This window comes from Rousettus aegyptiacus, unplaced genomic scaffold (genome assembly GCF_014176215.1).
Source record: "Rousettus aegyptiacus isolate mRouAeg1 unplaced genomic scaffold, mRouAeg1.p scaffold_m13_p_3, whole genome shotgun sequence".
Taxonomy (NCBI): Eukaryota; Metazoa; Chordata; class Mammalia; order Chiroptera; family Pteropodidae; genus Rousettus; species Rousettus aegyptiacus.
This window is the reverse complement of record NW_023416306.1, coordinates 94,456,752-94,466,882: the sequence shown is the minus strand read 5'-3', so window position 1 is coordinate 94,466,882 and position 10,131 is coordinate 94,456,752. Positions and strand designations below refer to the sequence as shown.

The following is a 10,131-nucleotide window of genomic DNA, read 5'->3' as shown; positions in this document are numbered from 1 at the left end:
ACATTCTCTCCTTTACCGCTCTGTAAATCATAGTACAGTATTGATCTATATAAATCATGAGAGGAAATGCAATTTCTCTGTAATTTTGCTAGGTCCATAGTTAGTGTCTAACTTGAACAGTTTTGATGATAAAATGAATATCTACTTTAACAAGTTATTTATCTATAACCAGAATACATTGTAATTTAGTCTTCTGACTTGGCTGCTTGAGCAGAGAGGCAGATGCTCTCCTGAGGTTTATTTTTGTCTTAGGAATAAGATAATTTCAAGCTCCAGCAGAAAATACAGTTTACTAATTCACTTAGCTGGGAAGTCCGGGGGCTTTAAACTTGGCTGAATTCCAGGGCTTAAACCACATCATTGGGCTTCTTGCTCTTTCTCTCCAGCTCCTTGGTCTGTTCCCACTGTGTGCTGACTTCATCTTTTTTCCTTCAGAAGAGCAACTTCTGGAGAAAATGGCTGCTGACTGCCTCTGATTAACACACCATCCCCTTCTCCATTCGTTCTCTGTATTGAGCAGAGAAACCTTTCAACTTCTTTCTGCTAGCATCCTTATCAACTCCAGGGAAATCTGATTGGTCCTACTAATCTACATGCTCATTCCTGAAATAATTAGGATTCTGAGAGAATGAGATATTGTGGTTGGATAAGGTAGACCTATATCAATGCTGATCTCTTGGCTAGAATGAAGTGATAAGGTGCGATCAAAACAAGTACATCAATGGGAGGGGGGCGGGGGGTGAGGGGTGGTGATAAGTCCCTAAAAGAGTGTTTGGTGGCCACTCTTAGGAGAAGACATATCTGTTTCATGTGTGTGTGCATGAGCCAGTGCACTTATGTGTTTCTAGAGCTAAACACAGTACTCGACCAATAGTGGTGTGCAATAAATGTTTGAACTGAATTAAATTGAATTACATTACATTTTAATCTTCATTATACTAGAGTCATTATAGTATAGTGTAGTTAGTGGTCAAGAGCATTGCTTTATAGTAAACTAACTGGGTTTATATCATGGCTTTGTTTCCTCATTTGTGAGAAGGCAATAATAACAGTATCTGTCCTTTAGGGTTCTTTGTCCAGAGGAGTCAATATACTTAAAACACTTAACATAAACATTACAAAGAATGGTACATATCATCTCTCTATTGTGTGTCTATGGATATAAACATATGTAAACAGAGATTTCCTTATATCTGTGTATGTATACATGTGCTTATAGTGGATACATATGTACATGAATATACTTATACATACATATATATTCGAGTGGGTGAAAAACATACATATATTATTTGTAATCATTCAAAAGTCACATTTATTTCCTAGTAGAATATCAGACTATTTTTCATGTCGAGACGTTCTAGTTGTTTTTATTTCAAAATTGCTTTTTTTTAGGTAGAAATATTTCTAAGGTGTTTTTCATATTTCCTTGCTCTTATTAGAGGCATAGGTTCTGGATGTGAGACATAAAGGAACCATTTTTCAGTTTATCTGTATAAAATATTTTCTCTTGTTTCCAATATAAATAGCATTGACTAGACTGCTCCCCCCAACACACACACACACACACACACACGCACACACACATAGGTATACACATACACATACCATGCATTTATACACAAAATCTGGTAATTATTTTCTATAATAAATGTCTCTATCATCAGAAATTTAGTTATGTCCATATTAGTTTGCTGGGCAGAGATCTCTCACTCTGTTGAAACGTAGGACAGTCAAGTATACAAAAAGAAGAATCACGAAGAGCCATATGTTTGTTTAAAATTCCAGGTCATGCAAGGTGCATCCACTAGGCTAATGTCTCTTACAATGAGGGTGGAACTTTAGGTTTGAATAGCACAGAGCCATGTCACTGGGCTCAGACTCATTTTTCTTTCACATGTCCTTGTTCTTCTCGGTTTTACCGCATCATTTTTTCATCTTTATGAGTTCATTCGTGAATAAACTTTATAGTATTTCATATAGAGAGAGAAATTAAAAGAAATTTCTTCTAACAATGAAAGTCAATGTTTTCACAGTAAGAGAATCAACTGGAAAACCTTATTTATAGAAACATATTGACTTGGCTGCTAGAAAAATAGTGCCTGGACGTGTGGGTGAAGTCCTCTATTATTTTTTATGCACCCCCCTCCCCCCCCGCCCGACCCCAGTTTGGGACTCCTTATGGTAGATGGTGCCTATTTCTTAGGAGCCTTCACTGGGACACAGCTCAGCTAGGCTAGTCAGAATAATGAGATGGGAAGGAATAGAGTGATAGAAATTTAGTCACTGAACCTCCACTGACTTGGAGATGTTTGTTGGTCTCACCCTTAGTCTATTTTTAGTTTCTTTATCTAAAAATTTCAATCATTTGAGCAATCTAAATTCTAGGTGGAGTTGTAAAATTTCAAGAGCTATCAGAAAGAAATGTTTCTGTTTCAATGTTCTTTATCTTCATTTTCTTCCCCTACTCTTTGCTTTATGAACTTTTTTAAATTATTTTTTTCAATTATGGAGTGTTTGAGGTTTTTTTTTTCTTTTTTGCCTGTCTTTTCTATATTTGTCAACCAGTATGAATTTTTACAATTATCGGATCATTATTGGCACAGCTTGTAAACTTATTATTACTATTTTTACTTGGTACTGTTAAGAGACATTTCGAACCACAAATACAAGACCTGAGCATTGTACTTTTGGGTTTCACAAACACGGACTTATTATTGTTTCTTCCCCAAGTTTTCAAATTTATTTTTAATAAAATATTAAATGTTAATTATAATATTTCCTTATTAAAAGTAGCAAATGGTCGACTACTCCTTGATTTAGAATGAACCGAACCACAACAATCTCAGGCTAAATTCTAATAAAGGGAGAAACAAATAAATCATATATACTGATTCTTTTAGGCAAACAAGTTACCATTAAATAAATTGTCACCTGAGCTTGAAAATATCACCTTGTTGACCTAAAAGAGTTCCTATAACTGTGGAAGAAAAAAATTTATTCCACACACATGAGAATAAGAAGGCCAGTATAACTTAAAATAAAGGCAAGTGTAACATCACTTGAGGATAACTGAATGCCCTTGTAGATCTAAGTCTCAGTTCTTATTCTTCAGTTTCTTACTAGCATCTAAGCATGGAAAACAAATGAGTGAGTTATTCCAAAAGAGTTAACTGAGTGCACGAGCATTTCTAAAGGCAGGGGTGCTTACCTACTCAACTTTTAACGTAAGCCCTAGTGTGATTTTCTAATGACCTTGGTGACCTTAAAATGTTAATGTAACTTCCAAAAGTAACTGACTATCTTCCAGTAGTTCATAACTTGATTCAGTGAGTCTAACATTTCTATATGAGCATATGAAGCTTACCCTTTAACTAGCTATTCATACTCAAACCAAAGTAGTGACACTATCCTAATTATTGGTCAATAAAAAGTGTACTGCACCAACTCCACCTCTCAAAGCTAAATGTCAATAAAGACTTGAGTTAGTAAGTACTGTCATTATAATATTGAATTTCATTGATCTTTTTGCATAATCCATTTAATATTTTAATTCATTAACTGAGTCTACCTATTGCAGTACCAAAAACAAAAGCACAGAACTAATTTTCTATTGCTAATGCCGTATTTACAGACATCAAAAAGCATGGGTAAGATTTGCTTTAAATGTATGAATTCTATTCATTCCTCATTAATATTTGCAAATAAACAGCTAAATTATTTGGCAACTTCTCCTGGGGTTTTCTGTTTTCACACTACCAACTATTATAGTAGATTATTCTTTGACTTTGTTCACTTTTCATTTACAGCTTTATTTAATGAAATCTTAAAAAGGATCATTACTTTTCTAATGCATTCCAGATGAAAATGGTAGTGTAATTATTACCACTTTCAAATTTGTCTGGCTTCAACTTTCTTCATCTTCATAATTTGGTACTTTTAAATGAAATTTTAATTATGCAAAAAATTAATAAAGGGCAATTTATATTACCATTGGGTGTCGACTGGTCTGGTGATAAATAGAAGGCCGGATCCTTGATGGATTTTTTATAATAGGAAAAATAATTAAATGGTCATTTCATCATTATCAAGGAGAAGTTATTGAAGTTATTGCTCCTTACACAAAAGTATTTTGCTCAACTGTTTGAAAATGAAATTCAGAAAGAGTTATGCATAGGAAATTGGTGTGGGCATCTAGTCCCTAGGCTTTATATACCGAATTTTCAGTCAACTTAACAGCCTTTGTGTGGGTGTAGGCCTTAAAATATAATGAGCAATATATTGTACAAGAAAGAATTACAAGTACACAATTTCTGCACACCAAGAGATTGCATGTGAATGCTGAGACAACATCAATACACACATGTAAGGGAGAAACCCATTAGGCTGAATTAAGCAGTAGAGAGAAAAATGTTCATCTCTTTAGGATTTCCAGGCTGTGAGAAAAAAAATGGACTATGTCCACTTAGATATGGACATAGTGGTAAGCTGCAATATCACCATATCTGTGATAGAATCAGTGTTTGCTTTCAAATACGAGGGACAATACTTTTCCTTTTATTTTCTTGTTATAGTTTTTCTATACATAGATGATAGAACTTAAAACCTACTAATTTGAAAGAGACAATTCCAGTTTTTAAACATTTTGCCATAGGTGCAAGCATATGAATTATCCATTCTGTTTGAACCTCTTTAAAGAAAAAGATAATTTGAGAAATGCAATATTTAATCAAACTTCTATCAGTTGTTTTAAATTTTGATATCTAGTCCAGGGTGCTCTTCATTTATTCATTCACAAGGTAAATATGTGTTGATAACTTATGAAATATCAGGCATTCATAGTAGGTTTAGGTTTATTTGATTTTATTTGATTTAGATAACAATGAGCCAGCTAGCTAGGTACTCATACTCTCTTGTTAACGGGGAATAGAAAATTTTAGCTCATCTGTGACTGCATAAAAACTTGAAAGCTTAGTTGGCATTTATTTTTTACTTAGAGGAGAGCATTATAGAGTTCAGAAGATTATCCTTATAGTTTTTGAAACATGTCAAAGAAAGAACATCTCAATGAAAACACACCTACAATATTTATGGAGGAGAATAAAGTAAAAGCATTTGGTAAAAAAGCATTCTCCAACAGATAACAAAGAGTCTGTTGAAACTTTGCTTTCTCCAGATCACTAATCCTATAGTTGCTGCCTCTGCTGGGTCATTTTTCATTCCGCATCCACTCACAACTACCTGGTGGATCACCCTCAGGCCTTTTTGGTGGATCCGCAGACAAGATACATAGGCTGGGAGGGGGCCGATGGAGAAGAATGGCTTGGTACTTCCAGTTGCTGCTGGAGTAGACATAAAACTCACCCAGGCAATCTTTTTCTAGCTCTTCTCTCAATCTCTTCTCTTTTGACCATTCCTCCGTCCAAAGAAGGTGGCCTCGGTCCAGTCAGCCTTTATACATAGCTTCTGAGACTAGACTTTAGAGACGTTTTCCCCATTTCAGGCCATTCCAGAAATTCTTGTTAAGCTAATTATGCTTGAATAAAACTATTGATGGGATAGGGAGAGGAGCTGTTGCCTTTCTAACACATTTCCCCAGAAAACTTGAAGTCTACCTCCTCCTTGGGAACCCAGGGGGTAGGGGTTTGTGCACATATTGTAGTAATTGGATGACAGTTATACCCCATTTGTTTTATTCTATTTTAAGTTTTTATGTCCAAACAAAAAGTTATACATTTTCTGTCCAAACAAAAAGTTATATATAGAAAAATTTGGGCCTCTATATTTATTTAGAGCCCTTTATTTTGGATATAAAGCCTGGACTTCTTCAGTTAGTGCTTCTGATCTTTTACTAATAATGAATAAGGGAATCTTTAAAAAAAAAAAAAAAAGCCAGAGAAATGAGTTGAAATATACACACGCACACATCCCAAGTGGGCTAGGTATAATAAAATAACAAAATTCAGCGAATTCAAGAAATCCCAGAAACAAGAGAAAGCATTTCTTATGCATAAAGGAGCCAAGATCATCTCTCTTTCTGGTGTCTTACATAAAGTGAGGATAAAGGTTTTGGGAGAAGAGGAGGCTGAGGACCTTATACATTTCGTGGGTGAGTCTGTTATGACTTAGCTGCATATCCCTGGAAAAGTCACTACCCTGGACTTAGTTTTCTTGTTTGTAAAAACATTGTGACCTTTAAGATTTCTCCTAGACTTAGTAATAATGATAATAATAACTCATCATAGTAGCTATTATTTACTGAGAATATGCTGTTTATCTGAAGTAATTTGCTCAAGCAACAATCATTATTCTGACTAACAGATCAAGAGATTGTGGCTCAGAGACATCCAGTACTTACAGTCTTGAGTTTTACATTTTAACAAGATGCAAAAAGTTAAGAGAAATTCATAACAACTAATAATTAGCAATCCATGAATTATTTCTACACTTAAAATTTGTTACCTAATCTTATTTTAATAAATGCTTATGTATGAACTTGTTATTCAGCAAATGTTAAAAGTAGGGGGGCATAAAGCCCTAGAATGAGAACAAGAAACACTGGGCAGGGCACCCCACCTCTGAGCTAGATCAGAGTTTCTGAATACAGACTACGAAGATGGAATTTGTGAAACTCCAGACATTATATGAAAAATTATAAAAGTTTGTGTATGTTCTATGTAGATATATCTGATATTCTAAGAAAGGGCTCAAAACACTCACCAATGATTATCTAGCAGAGTAGTTTTTTAACCAATAAAGGTCGAACACCACTATTCCAGATGATCGTGAGGGAACTTTCCTTCTCTGCCTTGGTTGTTTAGGCATGCGAATTATCATCATGCTCAGTGGTTTACTTTCTATTTGTGAGCTCTATTTTGAGAGGCAGGTTTTTTTTCAACTCCCTATCTACATTGGCCCACCTAGGGGGCACTATTTTCTGATATTTCAGAGATGTTCTTCTAAGTCCTTCTAATGTAGGGAGGAGCAAGAGAAGTAGATGTTAAATTTAGCTATATTCAGAGACTGCAATGTATTTATTAATCAGCCATACAGCCAGACAGGAGGAAACCTGCTGAAGGAAGAAAGATGTCTGCTCAGATTACTAACAAACCATTTATCCATTCCATGAAAGGAAAATAGAGTCTTTAAGTCAGCCCTACACAAAATAAACACAATCATTTATTCCCTACTTGCTAAAACCAAGAAGGACCTATGATCAAAGGCTGGGAATTGCCGGTAGGCTTTTTCACGCTACATAGTCTTATCCTTTCACAAGTATATCCACAACATCAAAAAAAAAAAAAAAAAAAGGGTAAAAAAAGTCTTTAAACTGTAATTTACAAAAACTGAGAATGATATAGTAACTGAATTTCCTGAACACTGGCGTCCCTCTCAATGTCCTTCTCTGTCCTTTTCATTGTTTCTGTCTCTGTTCCTGAGTCTCTCTCAGGCTCTCTCGCTCTTTCTCTGAGAGGAGTCGACGCTCTGTCTATGGAGTGTTATCCTTTCTCTAATGAACTTGCCATTTAACTCTCACTTTGGCGTGCACTTAAATTCTTTACTGCTCTTCAGTCAAGAACTCTTACTCTCTCCATGCAGGGTCACCTGGGGGAAATTTGCCCTGTCCTCCATCACTTCCATTGATACTCTTTAAAAGCCCACCTGAATTTTATCACGAAGTCTTCAGACTAAAGATATAAACAAAAACACCAAATATCAGGTCTCCTCCTAGGAAAAGTACATTCAACTCTAACAACTTGTTCCTTGCTTCATGATGTAAGAATGGACCATGAAGCAGTCTGAAGAGACTGGTTATATTAATCATGTGCGAAACATATATACCTATTCCCATTTTCTAAAAAGATATATCAATGAATAAAACCCCCAAAATGGGAGTGTAGCATACCCAGTATATTTGACAATTAGAGGAGTTTTTTTTTTTTTTTTTTTGAAGCCTACAGCACCTGGTATTCCTAGGTGGTCTCCCATCCAAGTACTAACCAGGTCCTACCCTGCTTAGCTTCCGACATCAGACGAGATCCGGCATACTCAGGGTGGCATGGCAGTAGACCAGAGGAGGTCGTTTTTAAACAAATTTTCTTCTATATGGCAAAATAATTTTTAGTAATAATTATAAAGTGAAGCAAATAATATTGATGGCCAGAAAATAAATATTCATTAAAAAATAATAAAATATTAAGTCCCAAAAAGCAGTGTGATGGGTTAATAATGTTTAATTACAGTGATGTCTTTTTTGAAAGGAAAAGAAGAAGGTGCAAGAAAAAAACACTTCCAGGTGAAATCCTCAAGGTTAAGGGAATGATTGTATGTAGAATGACAGGATTGAAAAAAACGCACGTTCTATTTATTCTGCTTTACAACCACAGTAATATCATTGTTAATTCCCAACAAATGTTTAAATGCAGAAATAAGTAGTACCAGAAAAATTGGAGACATGGGCTGAGATTGAAGCAAGTTTGAATAATTCTGACCCCTAACAAACTTACTCTTCTTTTGAAAGTGTGAAATTGAAAACTAAGTCTTGGAGAGAATGAGTATGATCATTAATTCAGTCCTTTGAGTTAACTTCCTTGCAGAAGATAGTTTTTATTAAATGATAAGTAATAAAAATAATAAAATTGTGCTAATTCAAACTTTACGGATATAGTAGTAAACTCAATTGTCACTATAGCGATTGTTTCAACATAAACCAACATGACTTTTTTCGTCACCGACAATGCTTAGCATTGATGGCACATGGTGATACTAAAGAGCAGACCAATCTTTTTTGGTTTTATTAGTGTGAAATTTACTACAGTTAATGCATTTCCTTAGCATCTATGAAAAGTATGGACCAGTCTGCCCATGATATGCCAAAAGGGTAGGAGAAAGAAATTACTTTCAGTTCTTTATAATAAATTATCTTTACCTTAAAAATGAACATATTACCAATTATGTTACCAGACTGCCTTTTATACTGCTCAAGACACTGGTTTCATGAAGGCTTTTCCAGAAGGAGGAGCTATAAAAAGCATTTGACTTGCTTCTAATGAAGATATGATGAAATATCCTCCTGGGTGTTAGATCAGCTGATTTTGTAGCAGACGGTCGATTCCTTCTGTTTAGGAAGGTATCACATGGATGCCACAACCATTCTAAAACTGTCCCTGTAGCTTCTCTAGGCCATGACATTTTAAATGGTAGGCAGAAAATTATGCTTATCATTCCCGCTTAGGTTCAGAGTTAAAATGAAAATGTATGCTGTGTTAAGCACTCTCTTCAGTTCCATTGAGTTAACTAAATGAGGGAGATTAGGTGAGAAGACTACAGAGGTTAACAATCCAGGCAATATAGTCGAAAGACAGCAGAAAACAGCTGCATTAATGGAAACTGTACAATCAGGCATTAGTCATGTTTTCATTAAGTGTGTGGTTAGTAATTTAGTGTTGCTCCAGCACTTAAACCAAAAGATATTATCATGAGTTGTGCTGAAATAATCTCTGCCCACACCAATCTCTTCTGCGAAAACAGAAATTCTACCACTACATTAGAGACCAGAACACAGCTCTCATTCTGACACTTTGAAAAAAGGTCTTTTCAAGTTTTTGCTTGAAGTAGGCTAATAACTGAAGTCTTTGTGGGTCTGGGGAGTCTGACCTATTCAGATGCTTGCTTATTTTTTGTAATGGACACCTAACAAAAAATATATCCTAAAATACTGGGAATAGTTTAATAGTTACAATTAATTAGACTTATATAGTCAAGAGGTGAATAATACAATTTGTCTGTGTGCATTTGAAACTTGGAATTCACCAAGTATCTCTTTTTGTGAGAGGTTTTATTGTAAGATGGTCTATTTTTGTCTGCAAAAAATAGCAGTTACATGCAAAAGGGTTTCCAAGAGCAAGGAATTTCGGGTATATTGAGGTTTTTTTAAGGCTAACAAGTTCTCTTTCACTCTTCTGTTACTCACAGCCTTCAATATGCTAATTTGCATTCAATATGCTAATTGCATCTAAGAGGGGGATATGGTATGTTTCCAAATTGAATACAGAATTTTTTTTTTCTTTTTCATAAAATATATTTTGGAACTTAGCAGTACATAAAACATGCTTGAAGAAATTCCTGTTT

General features: G+C 35.0%; 1 pseudogene; it reads right to left on the bottom strand.

Annotated features, from left to right (window-relative positions):
- Positions 1-7,952: 7,952 nt before the first annotated feature.
- Positions 7,953-8,071, bottom strand: LOC118601002 (annotated as a pseudogene).
- Between the last annotated feature and the right edge of the window lie 2,060 nt (positions 8,072-10,131).